Genomic DNA, 22,599 nt, shown 5'->3' on the forward strand with positions numbered 1-22,599 from the left:
AAAAGACATCTCCGCTACCTGGCAACTCCATCACGACAACGCGCTCCGGGTCCTCGAGTTCCTGGCCAAACACCAGGTGCCAACGCTGCCCCACCCCCTATAGTCCTGACGTCGCCCAAGCAGAATTCTTTTTGTTCCCTCGGATTAAGGCAGCCCTGAAAGGAACCCGTGTTTCGTCTATAGAAGAGATTGAATCAGCCATGACGAAGACTTTGCGAGAGGCCTTCCATGGAGAGTACTGGTCATGGCAGAGTCGCTGGAAAAATGCGTAGAGATCCCTAGGACAGTACTTTGAAGAATTTTAAGTGTTTGTGCAAATTTGTTGAATGCGCTACTTAAAACAAATAAAAGCAATACTTTTGGATCGCACCCTGTAACTAAAGACGCCTTTTATTACTGATACCTATCATCTCCTTTTAAAAGCCGTTGTATCGTGTAAGTGGACAACTTGAGGCACATGAGCTGATCTAGCCTAGGATTCCCTCGCTCCTTTCCACCAAGGCTTGTAGGGAAATTTGCCATCTGCATTTTATTACTTGGAACTTTGCCTGCAATTTGAATTTGGGTCTGGGATTTACCGCCAGCCTCTGGTATCACCCAGTATGTTTGCCTCCCCATTCTACGAAGTCTCGAGCCACCCAATTTTAGTCATGAATGATAAATCACTATCATAAATCAATCATATACATATACCTCATAATAATAATAATAATAATCGGACACACTTCATTGGCACACTCACGCGAAAATTCACCACATAATCGTAACATGAAAAATGCCCTCTGCAGTACCAATTACCGGACCCGACACCACCTTTAACGTATTCTACATTTATCACGATGTTACCCTTAGAAGCTCACCTGTGAAGTAATGATAAGTTCTGCTGAAGAGATTAAACGACGGAAAATTCGGGATGGCGACCTGAAATGTGAGGAAAAGACTACTATATGAGCCCCAATTGCGATTCTTAAAACCCATTTCGTACGCCGATAGAATCCGTCTGAATTAACAGCAGAGGTCGACTTTTCACAGAGATGGAGGAGACGTTGCCGGCTCGGCTGAATTAGATATTACACTCGGGAGAAAGTGCCGAGGCCAGAAAGTGCGCTCGGTTTCATAGCACATACTTTCTTACATACGAGACAGTTCTTGCCAATTTACTTTTCAGAATTTTACTACTCTGGGGAGACATATGTAAGTTTTATAGATAGGAAGCGAGAAAAGTTTTGGATTCACTGGCTGAAGAATTTCATATATAGGTGCTAACAATAAGAGTTAGGTCAGAGGTGAAGGATCTGTATTAATCAGGCCTCATGCTCACTTATGACACGAAGCGGAACCCCAATCAGGCGTTTCACCTGAAGGAAATATTAACGAATGGCATCTATTTCCACAGTAAACTATTAGAAAATTGGACTAAATAAATAGACACATGGTAGAATTATTCATTAACGACACTTATTAACAACATTCAGCTAAATGAGTGAGGGATTTGTTTTTTTTGTGTGAGTGTGGCTTATGGGGTGTCCAACTGGTCCCTGCGGCAAGTCGCTTGCTTTCTAACCCGTGGGTCGTGGATTCGAAGCCAGCCAATGCGTTGCGATATCTTTGTTCCGTATAGGATGAGTAAACGGTGATATATAATTCTGGCTGCCGGAGAGTATTAAATGATATTGCTAGGCCTTCCATATTCTTGGGTCTAGCTGGAACGCAAATAAATATCTGTAGTAGGTATGTAGCCTTTCTTTGATCGGGAATAGGGCTGATGTGTTTCATTAATGCGACAGGGAAATTGTATTATGTCAAATTCTCCCAGCTGATTGCGGGCGTTTTTATGTTAATACCAATAAAATTCCGTGCCTACCTATCCATTAAGGGGGACGTGGTAGTCCAGGGGCGTTGGATTATCAACCGGAGGGCCCGGGTTCGATTCCCGGCCACACGTCTCTGGGCACTCTCAGCTTTACGCGAGCTGTATGATTTTCGGGTGCCAGAACTTCCTGGGATGCCACAGGCGGCACAGGGAAAGGGTCGTACCCTGATGTGTGAATTTCACAACCTGTCGGTCTTAGTGTTGGGTGAACTCTACCGAAACCTACCAAGCCGACCTTCGGGGTGATTACTGTGTTTATAGTTTTTTTATTTACCTATCTATTAATGTGCAAGTAGCGTCTTCTACGCTGTCCTCTCATCAAAGAGAAGCTCGTATTGCTGGAGAAAAATTAATCAGGAAGAGAAATGAGTGGAGGTGGAACAGCAGCTTTGGGAAAAGTACAAATGTGTATGTTTGCTTGCGTATCAATGTTTCCCGGGCAGCGTCTCCCTTCAGTTCACAAACACCTTCCACGGACATCGCATTGCTGGCCGCGGCTGACTATATTTCTTCACAAAGCCCATTAGTGCTTTAAAAGTTAAGTTCCATTCCCCACCCCCATCTCATTCATTCACGCTCGAGGAGTTAAGTCAAATGATTTTCTGTGCACTTCCCACCCTCACGCCGCTGTTTGTCTAAATGAGCGTTCAACCAGCCGATTCAGCGTGCCGAAGGAATTTCGTAATTAGAATGACCAAGTAAAGGATACATTGAACGTCTTACGATCTTTTTAAGACTTGGTTGGCTATATTGAATATTATTTTCCCTAAGCCGTAAAGTCTAACCCAGGTTCCTGCGCCGCTAGCCAGTCAGGTAATTGATTCAGGAAACAATTTCCTTTACGGCTTAAGAGAATATTGTTTAATATAGTCAGTCTTAATTCAAATGAAAAATGGAAGAAAAATAGAAGCCAAAATAAAAAAAAAGGAGTAAGACAAGGATGAAACCTCTCTCGCCAGAAATATTCAACGCATTCCTGGAAGAGGTAACAAAAGGAGTCAAAGGAGTCAAGGTAAGTGGAGAAGAAATCAGCATGCTTCGGTTTACCGATGACATCGCAGTAGTGGCGGAAGCGCGATAGGGCCTGCAAGCCACTCAAAGTGCTAAGGGTCAAGGGGGGAATATAATATGAACATCAACAAGATGAAAACTAAAATCCTTGTGCGCGGAAGAGAGAAGCTGAATGCAGATATCATAATGCGAGGGATGAAACTAGAGCAAGTGGAATCCTTCATCAACCTGGTCAGCAGCATAACATGGGATGGAAGAAGTTCGACCGACATCAAGCGAAGAAAAGGCCAAGCTAAGAACGCATTTTACGAAGAAGAGGCTATTACTATATTCAAAGAACCTAAGACGAAACAAGGAAGCAATTCGTCAAGACTTTCGTGTGGAGCATGGCGCTCTATGGTTCCGAGACTTGGAATATTGGAAAAGTGGACCAGCGAAGAATAGAAGCCTTTGAAACGTGGTGCTGGATGAGAATGCTGAAGATTAAATGGACAGACAAAGTAAGGAATGAGGAAGTATATAGAAGAGCTGAAGAGAGTAAGATCATATGGAGAACTCTACGGCAAGGAAGAAATAGATGGATTGGACACACATTGAGGCACAGTGGATTGATTTGGAATATAGTAGAAGGAAAAATAGAAGGCAAGATTCCACGAGAAATACCAAGAGACATGTGCATAGGACAAATTAAGAAGGACGTAAAACAGAGGGAGTATCAAGGATTTAAGGCATTGCCATTAAATGGAGTAGAATGGAGGGCTCCAGTAAACCAATCCTAGCATTGAAATACTGATGATGATAGTCAGTCTAGACTAGCGATCTTAGGCGCCTCCTTGGACATTGGGCGTTCGAGTGGCGTATTCATATTCCGTTTTCTGCAGGTCTGGGAGAACCCAGCAGTTTTTGAGGCTTGCTTTGAACTCTCAGTCGAATCCTCAAATTATGTGCATAGGTTTTTTATATTCATTCCCACCCCCGTACAAATACGTTTTCTGCCTCTTAACAGTCAAGAGCGCGGAAAAGTTGTTATTGGACTATTTTTCCCGGAGAAGTTCAAATGAGAGAATATTTCCGTGGTCTCCATTCCAGATGAGAGACCGAAAAAAAAATTCAATCTGCCGGGTTAAAGGGTCGTCTGCAGAAATGCCAATTTTCTCGCCTCAGTTGGAGTCCCCTTCTCCCATGTGCAATAATAATCGACCTCCCGTGCTTCACTTCTTGGTCACCGCTTTCAAGTACGCGGAACCCACGAGACTCGAGTGGATGTGGACATATATAAATTAGGGAACTTAAAATTTGATGCCCTCGGCTCTATCCCCCTCTCCACCCCCCCCCCCCGTGCGGCTGTAAGCCCAGGTTACTGTGCCTCTAGCCAATCACACTCCACTCCCCCAGCGAACTCTCTCTCTCCCTAGCCAATAGCAAATCCTAAACAACCGTCCCTCCAGGATCGTGCCCTGTTTTGCATCACTTTATTGAATATCTGATGGCGTGAATGGTTTAATCAGAAATTCGAAATCTCCTCAAAACGTAAAAATCAATATCATTAAAGGTGTACTTTCACTCACATGCATGATGTTGCTGGAATGTACTCCCCATTCACGTGCAGTTGAACGCGAAGGGATAACTGAACGAGGAAAGATTAAAGCAACACTGGAATCCACAGTAGTCTTAAAGTTGGTAGGTGCTTACGTTACATTTATTTGTATCCTAATTATACGCCGTTAACGAGATTGGAAGTGAGTTTTGAGATGGAAAGCGATACAATTCAGTTCAATTGAATTTCCATGGGGGAAGTTATTCGTACCGCCGGAGATAGGTGATTAATTTGGTTGGGGTAGGACTTCGGGGAGATAAGTGAGTGTGCCGGTTAATCTCAGTATCAATAGTGACGTCAGTCTCAGACTATTCTAAAAAAATAGCGGCAAAAGCCCTCAAAGACCCCAATACACCTATGTAAACACGAGTGACCTCGTTTTGCTAGTCCCGGGACTGTTTTCGCGTCGTGAATACCCCTTGAATTAGTTCATCGATTCGCTTCATATGAAATTGATGGAGTACTTTTCAAAATTCAAAATGGTGGGATTTATAGGATAGAATAGGCCGTCGCCTGTGTGCCGCGCTGCAGTTTTAGGTCTATGGCGGATACAATTTCAGAAAATCCGATCCACTTAAGAAAGTGTCCACTAACCATCAGTTTTAGACTGCCGTACCAAAACCGTGTTAATTATCTAGTGCCAGTAATACTGAGTTTGAATTGGGAAATTTAATAACTGTAAAATTTAAAATTGCTTTGTGTAAGGTATAGTTTTAAATGAGTTTTTAGTTATTTAACGGCTTCATTGGGACGAGATTGAGACTTCATAGTCCCTTCTTCTACGTAACCCATACACATTACAGTGAAGACAATTACAAACATATGCACATGCCTTAGGTGGAGGAAAATCCAGTCTGGCGGAAATCGAACCCGAAGCTTCTGGGATTGGCAGGTGAGGAAGTTAACCCGCCACCGCCGGGGCCAAGTTGACAGGTAAATTTCGAGAAAATTAACTTCAGTTAACTTCAACCATACTTAAGTTTTAAGTTAATCCTCGTGTTAATTCAAGAAAAATGTTTTCAAGTGATAACTCACGAAAAAAGTTGCCTACAAGGTGTGATCAAAAAAAGATCGGACTGATTTTATTCTCCGCAAACTTTTCAACAGATCGAAACGAGAGACACTGCGCCATCTAGCGACATATCTGACGACTAAAACGAGAGGTGCTGCGTTTGTTTACGTCGAGTCGTTACGCAGCAGCAGCGGTACGTGTCTTAACCTGTTCGTCGCCGCGTGCAGCGGCAGCAATGAAGAAGCTAGAGGAACAGCGTTCACACGGCGCTGATCGTCACAGACTTTTTCGCCAGAACCGGAACTTCGGTGATCCTGCAGCAACCTTACTCTCCAGACTCCGTCAGTCTTTTTTTTTGTTTCCAAAGTTAAAATCAACCTTGAAAGGGTGCCAACTCCACATTGCGGTCATTAAAACTAATTATATGGCGGACCTGAAGAGGATCCCTAAAGCGGCTTACCAGGCAGGGTTCGAGAGCTGGAAGAAACGTTGGCAAAGGTGTGTCGTCAGCCAAGGCATGTACGCTGAGGGTGACTATTTCGATTAAACTGTATCCGTCGTAATGAACAAGTTATAAAATCTCTCCTGTCTTTTTTTGATCACACTTTGTATTTATCAAATAAACTAATACGCGTTGAAACCGACGAAAATTGCTTGTATATAAATAAAGCAGTACCCGTATGATGTTGGAACTGAAGTGTTCCCTCCATCTCTTCTTTTTCCTCTCATTGCTATAAACCGAATATCATTATTCTTGTGGGTCTCCCTTTCCATGGTTGGAATTTGAGCGTCAAGTATTATACCCAGTTTTTTTCCAAAAAGAAGGTTTTTCGTCAAAAAAGGAAACAATAATAGACAGATGAGTTAAGATGTACTGAAAAAATTGAGTTAACTTTTAATCCATTTCTGCCAATTTTGTCTCTTGTTTTTTTTTACGATTGAATACGACTGTCGAATTTATTAATTTTTCCACATGAAGTTTTTTTATCAATAGTGCAGAAATGCTTCATGTCCCATTGTATCGCTATTGTTTCATCGATCGTAAACGAACGCGTAAAGGTTGCCCTCTCGGCTTCCATTTATGTATGGGCTGCGCATTTGTCAAGCCAGGAGTTATTTTTGGCCGTGTTAAAACCACATTTATTAATGCCACAGGTTTTTCACAAGTTTCATAAGACCATTCATCCTCTCAGTATTCGTTGCACCTACTCTTTCCGTCATCATTCGTATTTGTAAAATTAATAGCAATGTTGTCGGATGTGCAGTTAGCTGTCGTTTCTTGCAATGGCTTAAATGCGTGATGAGCTCATTTTGTTGGCATAGGTGTGTGTCATATGTATCATTTAAAATTCTAGTGCATCGCGTGCGATGGCGAATCGCAAACCCACCCTCTCCCCTGTTTCCGGACTCGTCCTTTTGTGGCGCGGGGCGATGTATGTGGAGCCGCTAATTAAGCGCGAAGCGTTTATTTGTGCCCACGTTTGGGAAATGAGCGGTAACATTTCGGTCGTGTAAATCCCAACCCTTTGAAAACAGATGACTCGCTAGTATAACAGGGCGAGAGAAATAATCGATCGGCAATTAGGCCATCCTGGTTCAAATCTCGATCAAATCAAAATGATTTTTCACGACGAATCTATGCACATTGATGCAATTCAGCGTACTCAGTTGTGCGTTCGGCATAGCCTCCTTTGGTGGAAAACGAGTTGCAGGAAGGACGTTTTTGGAGCATGGAACGGACTGAACTAATTCCCACTATGACGCCGTAGTTATAATTAAATTACAATATAATTAAAAAGTAAATATGTTGCAAATCGTGTTATTATATATGGCCAGTTTTACTCTGAAGGTAAGCTGAAAACTCATGCACACATGCTTGTAGACCACAAACAAAATAACCTTCAGAAGCACTCCTGGTGGCATGTGGAAGTAACATTCCCCCTCAATACACATGCGCAGGTTTAATGTCGTTACATTCATCCAGTGTATTTTGAGAAGCGGAATTATGGAGACGTGTTCTAGTGCCATGTCAACGCGACTATTCTCGAATCGTGGACTTGACAGCTGCCTTCATCTCATCGTCAGAGGTGTAATGATTACCCTTGAGGTGTCTCTTGAGTTGAGAAAAAGGAAAAATTGCAAAGCGGAAGATCGGGGGATTAAGGAGGGTATGGAATTGATTCAAATTTCAGGTTTCGCAGAGCCTCTCTCGTTGTGCGCGAGCACAGATACTACGGTATCCCAATTGTTAAATAATGAAGCCGACACGTTCCTTGGATATTCAAGTATGTTTTGCGATACGCTTTTGAGTGACTCACCGGTCATTTTGAATCAAATCTTCGACGAGTTTGCGATGTTTATCGTCTGTGGCAGTGATCGGACGTCCACTGCGTGTTTCATCTACAATCATGAAATCTTTTCCAGGCCCTCAACCACAAAATTTTACTGTCCATCGATTAACAGTAGACCTATCAACAGAATCGTCACCGTAAACAGCCTTTGAACGACGATGAATCTCAGTAGGAGTCACTTTTTCAGGAGTTAAAAATTCGATAACAACACCCTGTTTAACTTCGCGTTGACTCAGCGATAGAACACGTATCCATGCTTCTTAAAACTTGCACATTCATGTTTAGGGGGAATGTTACTTCCACATGCCACCAGGATTGCTTATGAAGGTCATTTTGTTTGTGGTTTACAAGCATGTGTGCATTAGTTTCGAGCCTACCCTCGTTTTATTCAAGATCATTCTGACTTCTGCAGAAGATTGGGCGCAAATAATGACAGGGACATTTACAGCTCATTGGCAGCTGTTTAGTCACTTAGTCGCAACCTCTGAAGTCTTTCAATTCGATCTGCCACTAGCTGCGAGCTACCGCTTCCTCTGCTTCGTCTAATATTTCATCCCTTACCAGTAATAAGGTTATTACGATTTGATTTTTTAATAAATTATAATATACTGACACTATGTGCTCTAGGTTGGTGTGTGAGAAATGTATTTACCGTGTTCGGATTACCTCCGTGGAATTTTTTCTATATTTCCATAATTATACATCCCAGATTTTTCCTTGACGATTTCCCACAGTTAATCACTCTCGATGCAGGAGAAAACTGGATAAAACTATGTCAACCCTGATAAATAAACGACCTCTAGGGTAAACCTTTGTTACTATCTTTCCATGCTTTGAGTAAAGTCAGTAGCCGAACTTTTTACGTAGCAGCTGATGTTGCTCAGTTGATTGCCTCACTCACTAGGCCTCACTATATCGATAGCCGTCTTCAATTGACATTTCTTTAACTAATTTATGAGATCATGCCTCGGTAAAACGTACTAAAGACCCGAATTAAAATCGAGAGAAGCGCTTTCCATTATATATATATATATATATATATATTTTTATGTTTGATTCAGTAAAAAGTTTAAAAAATACTGTGTCAGTCATGTTGATCGTGTCATGCTCCAAGCAGGAACCCTGACGAACCCGATATGCATAGACCTCCTCATTGCAGGTTCGTATCAATTGGTCGGGTGTGGGTGAAAGAGGAAGTTTCCCACCATCCAGTTCGGCATCTAAGGGGAAGGTGTGATTTTTGCCCCACGATGAAATGAATGAAGGAGAGCGGGGAGGAACTTGGGAATTATATGAAATTATAAGGCAGTAGCAAGATAGAGTTAAGTTGACCAACCGCATTATAAGAGGGCATCTTGACAGCGATGGATGTTGTTTTAAGTTCTCAGACCTATTAACACGATATTTTGTCAATAGGTCTGCGAATGTCTACTAGTACAACTATAATGTAATCATAATAAAATATCAACGCTTATACGAAGTGTGTTCAGAAAATAACGGGAATTTTTAAATTTCGCAGGTTTGGAGTGTCCGATTGTGAACAATGTTATTTTGTTACGCTGGTACACATGCCCCTAAAGTATTATAAAATTTCCAGCTGTGTTAATTGTTCATACTTTGTCCGGTGGCAGCCGCCTCTAAGGTTAGACGTGTTTTTATGAGCTTGGCGATTTTCGTTTGTTAAAAAAATGCATCAAAGAATTTGTATCAAGCCTTAGTTTCGACGTCACATCCATTAAACCATGTTTCGTCACCAGTTATTACACGTTTCAGTGATTCTGAATCGACATTGGCTTCATTTTTATTGACTCCTGAGCAACTTCCGTTCGCCACTGTGTTTGGTCAAAATTCAACAATTTTGGAACAAATTTTTCTGTCACGCGTTTCATGCCCAAAGCATTCAAAAATATATCATGCCATGAGCCAATTCCACATGCCAATATGATCAGCGACTTCCCCAATTGTGATTCGGCGATCATTCATAACCATTTCTTTCTTTTTTCCACGTTTTCATTGCTTGTTGATGTGCTGGGGCGTTCGTCATCGTCATCTTCAACGCCTTCACGGCCACCTTAGAAACGCTAATACCACTCGTAAACTCTTGTTTTACTCAAAGCAGACTCACCATAGGCCTTTGTTAACATTTCACACACTTTGTTGCGCTTAATTTCATTTTTTACGCAAAATTTGATACAAATTCTTCCACAAATTTAGACGTGTTTTTGTGAACATTTTGACAATCGGATTCCTTAAACCCGTGAAATTAAAAAATTCCTGTTATTTTCTGAAAACACCTCGTATTCACCTCATTACCTAGTCATGATAACGGTACATTCATATTCGATCTATTACGGATATTTGTGTCCCGTATTTTTTGAGTTATGCCTCGAATGAATATTTTAACTATACATTTGAAAAACTTCAAAAGACACTCTTTTCACACTTTGGCAGGTTATGGAATGGGAATTACGACGACTACCTACGATTTCCTGTAAAAAATGAGCCGAAACTAGAGTACCTCAGTAGACGGTAGGCAAACCTACGGTTTTCTTCGTTAAATTTACAAAAACCTAATTAAGAGTGGACGGAACCCAGTAAAAGAAGTTCGGATGTATCCTTCGTTTGGCTCTTTCTTATTGGTTGGCGTAGAAAAGAAAACAGAAGTTGGTCGCACTGTAAGAGTTATGACAGTAGAAGATCACCTCACGCAACTTTAGCATAACGTGGACGTTCATTGCACAATCAACTTTAAGTACAGTGTGTACCTCTTTTATTCTGGCCGCGGTTCCCTCTCACTTCTCTCGAATTTTCCCCGCACGAGTGATCTGCTATTCCGCACGAGGGTCTGCTGTGGGTGCCTCGGACAGAATATGAAGAGGCGAGGTGAAAAAAAACGAGGAAATTATGAAAAGAAAAATTTCAAACCCATTCGTCCCATTAATTGCCATTTGTTTACCCCGTGTGCGTTCCGCCCAATTTGTGTTTCCCAGGGCGTCAAGGGCGCCCTACTTGTTATGCGCCCTCGACGGCCGAGAGCGCCCTTCGGTTGGATGGCTCGTGCCGCGATCCCTCGCCTTTAATAAACACGTAAACAATGCGAAGGAAAGGGTTTCGCTTTTGATCTGGAGAGGACGTGACCTTTGGCGTCGCCTCCTTTTAGTAGTCTGACCTTTGAATAATAATGTGATTAAAGGAGTGATTCGCCAAATACCAAGATCCAACCGGTTGGGAATAAAGTTCGGACTAGCTATTTATAGGATCCCTATAGTTCTATTTAAAATTAAATGAGTCACTCGCTTGAGGCTGTTTTTGTTCATATTTCAGTGAAGAGTTTCATTATTTCAGTTAAATCGGATGTGATTTGAGGTATACTATGTAAATCATATGAAAGCAATGTCTTTGACCAAAACAAATCGTGTTAACCGAACGCCAGCGGTGTATTATTTTTTCTTTCTACATGAAAGTAATTATCTTGATATTTGAAGCTCATTTAGCTACATTTGGATCGAATTTGCCGGAAAATAAGTGCACTGACTCCTGGGCTGGGCGCGCCGCTCCAGGCGCGCCCAGCACCGCTCTGACGGACTGCGATTGGAGGGGGGTATGTTGGCAAGCGACGCTGAAAAAGGCAGTCGGCTCTGAGCTGTGGTGTAGTGAGGAGCTCTGTTAACGCGAACCTCCACGCTCGACCCACGTCACGGAACGCGATGCCGGAGCAGCGTTATTCCATCAAATTTGCGGTAAAGCTTGGGAAATCGTCTACCGAAACTGTCGGTATGATTAACCAGGCTTACGGGGAGTCAGGCATGTCCAGAAACATGATCTTTCGGTGGCACAAGATGTTCGTGGAGGGCAGAAAAGAGGTCGACGACGAGTCTTCGAGAGGTTCCCGATGATGCCTTCGCGGGAGCGTTCCAGGAATGGGAACGCTGGAACAAGTGTATCGACTCACAAGGGTCCTATTTTGAGGAATATTAGCTTAAGATATGTAAAAGTGTAATAAATTTTTTTTCCTGAGCTCAGTACACTTATTTTCCGGACGAACCCTGTACATATTCCCCGTATATGTTTTACCCAGGAGAGATCGTGAGGGGATCGAGATGGTGCGGGGGCTAACGTACTGGCTTCCCACCCTGAGGGCGCGGGTTCAAATCCCGGCGGTGTTGAATATTTTTCTGAGGTATCTCGATCCCTACTTGAGGTACTTTGTGGAGAGTACTTTGAGTGAGTACGCCGTCCGTCGGATGGGACGTTAAACTGCGGACCCCTTGGCACAAGTGTATCGACTCACAAGGGTCCTATTTTGAGGAATATTAGCTTAAGATATGTAAAAGTGTAATAAATTTTTTTTCCTGAGCTCAGTACCCTTATTTTCCGGACGAACCCTGTATACATGGATAGCCTTGTTATAGTAATACCATCGCCAGTAAAGAATGTAATGAATTTAAGAACTTTTGTGCAATTAAAAGTAAAGCTAAGTACACACATTCACCAACCTACAAGATGGTGACGACTGCATTCGGGAACCACGCGAAAAAAAACAACGATCGGTCGTAAATGAAAGTAGAAATAGAGCAAGAGTAGAATAGAGTGAAAAATTGCCATAGCTGGCATATTTAGGCCAACTTGTATACGGAACCTCGTGGTATATAATCTCCAAGGGTATATTATGCGATGGATGGGAGAGGGGAAGAGGAGAATGGGGTGTATAAAATAAAATGATATCATCAATTTTAGCCACTATTGGAATAACTCCGGGAATCAGCGAGTACCATCATCTGTGGAGCAACAATAAAATAATGTGCGAACTTAACGACGGACATTAAGACTTGGCTGACTCCTGCATGCTGACTTATTCCAAAACTACAGTTGTGGAATTGAATTTCCCGCTCCGCTCCTTTTTTTCGGAGTGGGATCAAACCACTCAAGGTTGGTGGGGACTCGTCAAGCTTTGCCGCAAAACTGGTCTCAGTTCTCTCCAAGCTGTGGAAGCGGCAGGACGTCAGTTATTGTAAAACTCTTTGCGCCGACCGTGGCACGAAAAAAATGGAATCCACGATCGAGCAACGGTACGCGAGTACTAAGTTTTGTGATAAACTGAACAAATCTCTTGAGAAGACTAACAAAATGATTCTCGAGGCTTACGGGGACTCTCTCAGTCCTACTCAACGGTTTCGAGGTGGTTAAAGCCCTTTAAGGAGGGCCGGGAAGAGGTTCACGACGAACAACGCTCTGGGCGGCCGTCAACCAGCAAAACCGAATATTATGTGGCTCGTGTTCATTAATTGTTGGACTCTGACCGTCGATTGAGTATCAAGATGGTTGCCAATGAACTCAACTTGTCATCTGCCGTTGTGTTTCGCATTGTTACTGAAGATTTAGCGATGAGGAAAGTGTGCGCCAGACTCGTGTCCAAGGTGTTTGCCACAACGCGCCACGAGACAGCGAGTTCCTGGCCAAACACCAGGTACCACTGCTACCCCCTTCCCCCTATAGTCCTGACGTCGCCCCAGCAGACTTCTTTTTGTTCCCTGGGATTAAGGTAGCCCTAACGCACCCAGTATTTTGAGTGAGCCTGAATTCTCCGTTTTTATTGCTAGCCATCAACCTCAGTCGACTCCTTTTCAGCTCAACCCTGCCCGTGATCTCAACCATGGGAAATTATATCACTGTTGTATTAATCGCATGTGTTATATTTTTGAAAGGAAATCAACGATGTATATTGTAAAGGAATTGATAAGAGTGAAGCACAGAAAAGTTCAATTTCACGTCTTGCCAGCATTGTGACAGGAGGTCCTGGGAATCGTCAACAGAAGTTCACATAACAGTGTAAAACTATCCAAGAGACGAGTAGATTGAGTTTCAAAAAGTACAAAAAAGACGCAACATAATAATGAGAATATTAGAGAGAGGAAATGTATATTACGAGCGTGTTGCCTTTGTGTAACGTCGTATTACATTCAGACTTCGCGATTACGTTCAGACTTCGCGATTACATTCAGAAGAGTGTAATGGACAAGGTTGATGTAAGTAAGATAAAATAAAAAAGTAGTCCAGAGGAACCTCTTAATAAACTAAGCAGCTTCTGTAAGGGGGAGAATAGTAAGACCAATTTCCATTATTTCTAGTGTTTCTTTTATTTAAAATGCTTGAGGAAGGTAAATGGTGGTGGTCCGGAAAGGGTTTCAAATTGAGATGCGAGTTGGTTAAGTCGGTTAGGTTTGTAGATGACCTAGTAATTGCTGGTGCTTCTCAGGAGGAGACTGGCTGCTTTGACGAAAAGAGAATGTGCATAGAGAAGGGAGGGGAAAAAGGAATGAAAGCACTAATAGAGGATTAAAGAAAAGATTAGTGAAGACGTTAGCATAACGTATTTTGAAGTAAGAGAATGAGGAGATGAGAGGTGTTTAAGACATTGGCATGGAAGATATGCTGGGCGAGTAACAGGAGAAGACTAACGAAGAAGTTTTAAATATGATGTCAGAAGAGTGAAAGTTGCCAGATGAAATTCGAAGAAGACACAGAAAATGAGCAAAGAAGATATTGAGAGGTGGTGGAATTCAAACGGCCGTAATGGGAAGGAGGAAGAGGGGAAAAGACGGAAGGGAATAGGCGTTTTGAGGGTATGAGAGCTGGTATGGAGCACTAAAGTTGGAAATTTAGAGCGAGCAAGAGGAATTTTACAGAGAGGGGCGACATGTAGCACTAAAGTTGGAAATATAGAGCAAGCAAGAGGAATTCTACAGAAAATTCTACAGAGAGGGGCGACATGTAGCACTGAAGTTGGAAATATAGAGTGGCCCCTCGTAAATTGTCCGATGTATGCCCCCTTAATCAAGAAAACAATCTGTGGGTCTCATTATATTATTTCATTTGTTAATGGTGAAATTTAATAATCTAAGTTGTTTAATTTAATGGTTTATGTTCATTTTAGACTTTTTGAATTCAAACAAATGTGAGATTCTAAGCATCTATAATTTGGGACTGGAGAAAGATGGGCAAAAAATATGCTGGATAGAGAGGAAAGTTGGATGAAGGTGGGTTTGAGGGAAGTTTTTCAGTGGAAATTTGAAATAGAATGAGGGAATTGATAGAGTTATTGCGAGATGAGGGATGTATAGGAAAGCAGGGAATTAGGGAGGGATATACAGCGTACAGGTATACATGTTGTAAGGCGCGTGTAAGGTAGAATACATGTATGAATATACTCAAATTTGTAGTCATTAATTTTTAATTTTATTAAAATTCAATGCTCAATTGCATGGTAATGTTTTCAATTCCGCAAGTAGCGAGTGAAATATTTGAATTAATGTAGAAATCTGTCAAAATGCGGAACACATCTGTGTTTTCATACGCATAATCTGCCGCTGGTGAAACTCGGGTTTTAGGTCATCGAAGTAAGTAGAACTTGTTTTTTGATCATGAAATCACGAATAAAATTAAATGAAATGTGATTTTCGCGTAGTAAAATGTTTGTATCTAATGCATTTTGATCTTGAATTAGAAAATAGAGTTTCTTAATCATTATTTTCGAGCAGGTATATTATTTTGAATTTCAGCTATTGCGATCGGAAATTGTGGATGTTGATGGCTATAATATCGTTTTGTTTAAGCTTTATCTCCTTATTTCCCGTCTTTTCGCTCATATTTTTTTGCAGGTAATCGGGGATGTTACTTTGCATTTTGATATAGTATAGTATTCTCCGAAATAAAAATTTCATATTGGGGTCTAAAGTGGTTTAGACCCTTTCAAGATAAGGTGCAATTAATTAGGCCGTGTGATAATTGAATTTGATGGTTTGAGGCTCTACTTTGTGAAAATTTAGGATCACTGAAGAAATACACTTAGTATTTTTTCAGTGATCATGTGATAATTCTAAAAAAATCTGAATTTTAAGCAGCCTGCTGCTCTATTGCTTTGTTGCATGAAGAATTATTATTTTAGTCCGCTCAGCTTTTTTTAATGGTCATCGCTTTTTTGTAGAATGACGTCTTTGTCTTTGCTATGTAGGTACTTATTTCTTTGATTTTGTTTGCTATGGTCTTCAATCCACTTTTGCGGACATAGTATGAGCAAGCACTTCATTTCTTAACTCCTCATGCATGGTCGTTCTCAGGAAGCGTCCGAAATGTGCTACTTATCGCCTGCCTATATTTGATAACAACCTCACCGTAGGCTTAGTCGAAAACCAATATTAATGGTACTGTATACGTATATTTCATTAAGAGCTCTCCGCTACCTTCCCTCCTATCTGAATGTATATCGAAACTAAATCCAGTGATGCATCGACCGAAGGTCTGAGCGAATCAATTTTACGTGAATGCCAGGTTTTGCCTCGAAATCCCAACGGGGCTCTGCTGATTTGGCACCGCTATTTCATGAACTAAAATGGGGTGAATATACGTACTCGTTTCTGCCCAGCTAAGCCATTACTAATCTCATCCGCGCACGCAATCCGGAGAATACTTTGGGGGAGATGTGAGTAATCAACGGATCCGGTAGCAAAACATAGCTATAACTACATTTTATTAAGTAAATATTGGATTTATTAATTGGGAAATTTTGTCGAAAGAATTTCCTTTAAATAAATTAAATTCTTTGAATCTCAAAGACTTGAAAAGATTTGAAAAATGTGGAGTAGGCGTGAGTTTCGTAATTTAGCCGTGGTTGGGTGCAGACTTTCGCGATGAAGAAAACGTGATCGTGGTATGCAGAAAGTTTCATTTACGCACTCTCATTGATTCTTCAAAATGAAATACTTTGGTTTAAATTGCTTCAGAGGAAGCACTATGGCCGAGTGATCTCGTGGACAGTGGTCTTAATATTTTAGTATTTGAATGTTTTTATTTTTATACAATCTCATATAATCGCTGAATATTTAGAGACTGCGAGAACATTAATCACGCCGATGAATTTTTCATGGAGTGCGATGGTGTGAGTGAAAATTTTGTAAATACGCAGTTTAATAGGGCGACAAATGAAATCAACTCCTAGTGAAATACGACTGCACTAATTAGCGTGAAAGCGTAGGAAGTAAATCATTCGCCTATCGATTGTTATCGATTATATGTTATCGATTCGCGATTCAATTATTTTCTCGAAAGCATTTTGATGGACGGAAGCAAATGCAAAATTGGCAATTAATAATCGACAATGAAAGTCTTCACTTTCCCACCTTTTATTCGGGCTTATGACGCTGTGATATTGTGCGACCTCCTACCCTACAACCCCGACCGCCGCCACCCTATCCCTCTCACTTCATCGCCAGTCACCTGGCCGCGCGCATTTCACGGATTGAACCCCCGAAACCTTCCGCCCGGGGAAAGAGAAATCGCGCAGCAATCGTCCAATAAAAATTCCTACATGGAGAAACGACGCGTGACAGAATCACAATCGCTTAAGGGAGAGAGACCCTGGCACATCTTAAACGCGCAGAAATTCAAAAGCCAGCCGACGAAATAATGGATTCCTAATTCTTTTTACGAAGTTAATGCTCTTTCTGTAAGATTTCGTGGAAATATCGTTTTTAAGTAATTATTGCTTAGATATAACCGATATATCTGGATAAAATTAATTCTGTATATTAATCGATCCTTATGTAAGAACAAAATGCTATGAAATACAGCTATTAATGTTCATTTGTTTTGTTTCAGAAAATCGTAGGGGAAGTAACTCGCCGTATGGAGAAGATAATACGCTCGCAGTGTGATTAAGTTCCTTCATTTGAAATGTTACGATTCCCGACGAATCCGCGATGAAACGATGGATGTTTATAGAAATAATAGCTCGTCATATGACAGAGTTGTGAGGTGGGAAAGGAATTTTAAAATTGGCCAATGCCCCTCAGAAAGGATACAAAAGAAGTGAGAGACCATCACTCACGGTTGATGCAGCCACAGTGCAGAAAGTGGAGGACCAAATGCTATTAAATCGAAGAGCAACCACCCATATGGTCATAAATGAGAGTGATCTTAGCTACGGCAGTGTCTGGGATATTATTCACGAAGAACTGCACTGGTCAAAGGTGACAGAACGTTTGGTTCTACAACTAAGGACTCCTTTTCAGAAGCAAACTGCAATCGCGACCATGGAGTGACCGACAACCAAGGTGATGTGGCTTTGAAATTTCGCCCTATTCCCTTGAACTCAAAGTTAATGTTTATCATGTTAGTGGATTTTCTTTCCCAGTACTCAATAAACCATATAAACTTGTAGATTTGGCAACACAAATGACGTCATTCCAGAGGTGGAACAATGATTTTCGATGCAATCTGCTGAGTTCTACTACAATGATGGCCTTAGAAAGGTCAAGAAACGCTGGGAGATACGTATAACTCTGGATGGCGTCTATGTTGACAAGTCTTGCGAATGACAATTAAAAATTAAGTTTCCATTTCGATTATTTTTTATTTATTATTAAACATTTACGATACCCCATCGTATAACAGCATATTAGAGGTGGGTGGACCACCTAAGACCATTATCAACACTCTAGATTGATAGTCCTTGAAAAAGAAATTATATCATAATTTTAGTACACATGGAAAGATAATTGCATTCGTTTAAAATGCTATATGACATTACGAAATTTTATGGACCAAGCGAATATTCCTTGGGAATCAATCAGCTCGGACTTGTCCAAAGTTCTCTGTAGGTGGTCGCTGTAGAAGTGATATAACGTTGAACAATATTCGTATATACCCTTCCCGCGTCGTTCCATCTGTGCGATGGACAGGCGTGCGTAGGCCCACTATAATTTTCTCTCTCATGTAGTCCCTTCTTATCGTCTTTTCTCCATTTGAATTTCCATATTCGCCAGTCTCTACGTCACACTCTATGTCTACCTCTTGCAATTAGTTGCTTGTCTTGCAGTTTCAACTGGTACATTAACTTAAGTAGGGTCTTTCTTTTCATCTTTCGCATGAGCCCAAACCACTGCAGCTGAGATATCTCCATCATTTCTTCCTTATCCAGAACTTTGCCCTATTACTTATTTCATAATTTCTTATTCTGTATTGCCTCTTCTTTCCCGCCATGAAAATGTTCAATTTCATTGCCTTAGCTTGGATTCCACTCTTTATTACTCGTATATAAGTTATTCTTATTCTTATCCTTACTGCCCATTGCATTTATTACGGTATTTTCGGGGATCGAGATGGTGCGGGGGCTAACGTACTGGCTTCCCACCCTGAGGGCGCGGGTTCAAATCCCGGCGGTGTTGAATATTTTTCAGAGGTATCTCGATCCCTACTTGAGGTGCTTTGTGGAGGGCACTTTGAGTGAGTACGGCGTCCGTCGGATGGGACGTTAAGCTGCGGACCCCTTGGCGCCTTTCGTAAAGAGTAGGCTAATGCCGACGCCGGGTTTCTCTCCACCCTTCATCCTTTCCTGTCCATCCCCTATGGCGCAAATGACCTTAGCTGTCGGTCGCCTCCCCTAAAAACTACTACTACTACGGTATTTTCTCTTTATTAATGGTGTCAAATATAACTGTAAAATAATAATTAAATGGCGAACGTAAAATGTGAAATACAAATATAAGTTCTACATACTAACTAAACTATACTAATACCATACACCCGTCAAACTCAATGTGTTGGCGATTAAGAGGTGAGGTATAAGGGTACTTTCCATCCGTAGCTGCTTGAATCTAGCAATGTAATTCTGGAAATGTGAATGATGATAAGAGGATATGAACTCCCGTTCGGCGAAATTCCTATCTGAGGTGAAATTGGATTTTAATGGAAGTTGATAGAACGGTACTGCGGCTGTGAAACCAACAATTTGGATGGATTTATTAGACTGGAATCATTGTTTTGGCGTGGAGAGGAACAGGAAGTTGAAGCAAGGGATAAGGAAGGGTTGGGCCAGAGGCAGGCTCTCTCCCAATCGGGTTTGTGGAATGCAGTGACCATCGTGGATCCACATACTCAGGGTTTGTGAGGTGTAACTATGCGCCAGGGACTCGTCAATAGTGCTGAAATTAAAAAAATAGAGTCGCACGTACTCTCTCATTCAGGTTCGCGTAGAACAACGATCGTCGTGAGTCGCAGTCTTCGGTGCACTCAAAGTTAATCAGTAAGAACTCTCTGATTGAACTTGATCGATGAAAACGCTGTTATCTGTGATTGTGTTTCCCTAACCTCCCCCGAAAGACGACTTGGGGCAATCATCCCTATCGTTGTATTTTAATTCCTCTCACTAAGCTGAGGTTTTGAATAGATTTTTACTATGCCGATCAACCCTCCACATGGACTGAAACCTTGACGTGTTGGAATGGCTTGTGCGATCTGTTGACCCATAGAACTGTGTTGGCGGGAAGAAGGGTTAAGTTAATTGCTTCTGGTAGGGTCACCTATGCCAGATAGGTCTAAGGGTAGAAGCCTGGCGCAGGGCAGTCCGCGCAGCATCTGTTGCTAATGAAGGGTAACGTTAGATTCTTGACGGTAAACAGGAAAGACCGCCGAGAAAATTGAATGACGAAGTATTAACCGGGACGAAAAGAAAGGAGTAACATGAGGCAGTGGACAAAATTATGCACTGTCGGAGAGATGATTGTATTAGAAGAAAGATGGGAAAATATAAAAAAAGGAATATTGAAGGTCGCAACCTAAAATATAGTGACAGTTAATAGAACAAGGAAACCATAGGTTACGGTCGAGATGATCGTGAAGACGGACGAGAGAAAGAAATGGAAGAATGTGAACTCAGTATTGGGTAGAAGAAAGCACATGGTACGCCAAGAAAATTATCAAGTGAACCAGGCAAGATTCTAAAGTTGATAAGAACGCATAGAGGATCTATATGGTGAGGACATTCGGGCGGCCACGCTCACTGGATAACGAAAAGGCAGCTGGTTGGGATTCCCCGGAAAGTGCTCTGCAAATTCATCCGCTTTGCAATCGGTGGAACCATCAGCCCTGAATCATAATAGTTTTGTCCCAATGGTCTAACCCAAAATAAGTAGTTATTTTTTAATTTAAAGATAAACACAACATTGTACGATATATTCGTATTTTGTTATCCTTGTACGAGGGTCATCCGGAAAGTAGTACCCGTTCGTGCCGCATGAAGTGCTGACGACGCGAGTAGCCGCTGGACGAGGTCAGATAGCTTCAGTGGCTTGTCTGCCTTCTCTGAGCCAAGTTGCGTGACGCTAGCATTGCCTGTGTTGTTTCTGTGATTGTTTACAATGTTTAAAAAAATTGAGAACGCCGCCAGTTGTGAAGTGAGGGCAGTGATTAAATTCCTCAATGCAAGAAACGTTCGCCCATGTGATATTCATCGCCAATTAAAGGAGGTGTATGGAGACAATGTAATGGACGAGTCGTCTGTTCGGCGGTGGTGTCGCAACTTCAACATGGGGAGGGGGAACACACACGACGATGAGCGTTCGGAGAGACCGTCTGTCATTACAGACCAACTGGTGAGCTCAGTTGACGAATTCGTGAGGAACGATCGGCGCGTCACAATTGATGACATCTGTGAGCATTTTCCCAATGTTTCTCGAACAATTGTTCATGAAATTGTTAAACACCATCTGCATTATGCAAAAATTTGTGCAAGATGGGTCCCTCGCGTATCTCAATGAGCTGGCGGCGAAGGACTATGCAGCAGGAATACAGAAACTTGTCACACGTTATGACAAATGCCTTAATTTGCTTGGAGATTATGTTGAGAAGTAGTTTAAAGTATCCTCTTTCAAATAAAATTTTTTATATTTGTTAATATTTACTTTTGTGTCTTTATTTCACGAACGGGTACTACTTTCCGGATGACCCTCGTATTTTGTGTATTGATCGTAAATTTGTTGTAAATGACGTCTTGATCGCAAAATCTCGGAAATTTATGAGCATTCAAATGCGGGCGAACTGAAAATTGGGCGTATAAATATTGTTAAACGAGATTTAATTTTTGGGATTTACTATAATAGATGATCTTAATGGATTGAGAGAGATTTTAGGGGAGAATCATTGCGAGACTTATAATATACAGCTGCCCAAGATTATTATTTCAATAAATATTTTCACCCAGGTCTTGTGGCATTTTAGAACCGCCCTCAGTCTAGCGATTTGGGGAGGCGACCGACACTAAATGCCATGTTCGTCTCGAGGGATAGACCCGGGTAATTTGGTTGGGGAGGGTGTTCATGGAAGGAAGGAGGAAGGATGAAGAGAAACCCAGCTTCGAAATCAGCCCACGTTTAACAATGAGCGCCAAGGGATCAAGTGATTTACGCCCCATTCTACGGACGCCGCACTTACTCGGAGTGTCCACAGAGCACACCAAGTAAGGAACGGGATATCACTGAAAAATCCTGCATTCTCCGGGATTCGATCCCAGGCCGTCGAAGTGGCAAGCCAGCCACCGCACCATCCCGATCCCCCAACATGTTGAGCCTAAGATAAATGTATCTAAATAGATAAATTAATATCTTGATATTTGATGGAGTAAAATTAAGACTAAACTTTTTTTCGACTGCAAGGATTTGAATTCAGAAATTTGGTGGTTGAGATAAAGAACTAAAATGACAATTTTTAATATTAGTTACCTGGTAGTTGAATAGTTTAATGTGTCATTGCATGTTGCAGTGATCGCGGATGGTGCATGGAAAAATAAATCCCAGTATCAGTTACTTTGAAAATTTCTGTTAATTTCTGCTTTCTACATTGCTTACCATATGTTATTGCATATTGCCACGAAAATCGTGTAATTCTTATTTACCAGTACGTTAAGTTTGGAATATATTCCACA

This window comes from Hetaerina americana, unplaced genomic scaffold (genome assembly GCF_022747635.1).
Source record: "Hetaerina americana unplaced genomic scaffold, ioHetAmer1.1.p SCAF_9, whole genome shotgun sequence".
Taxonomy (NCBI): domain Eukaryota; kingdom Metazoa; phylum Arthropoda; class Insecta; order Odonata; family Calopterygidae; genus Hetaerina; species Hetaerina americana.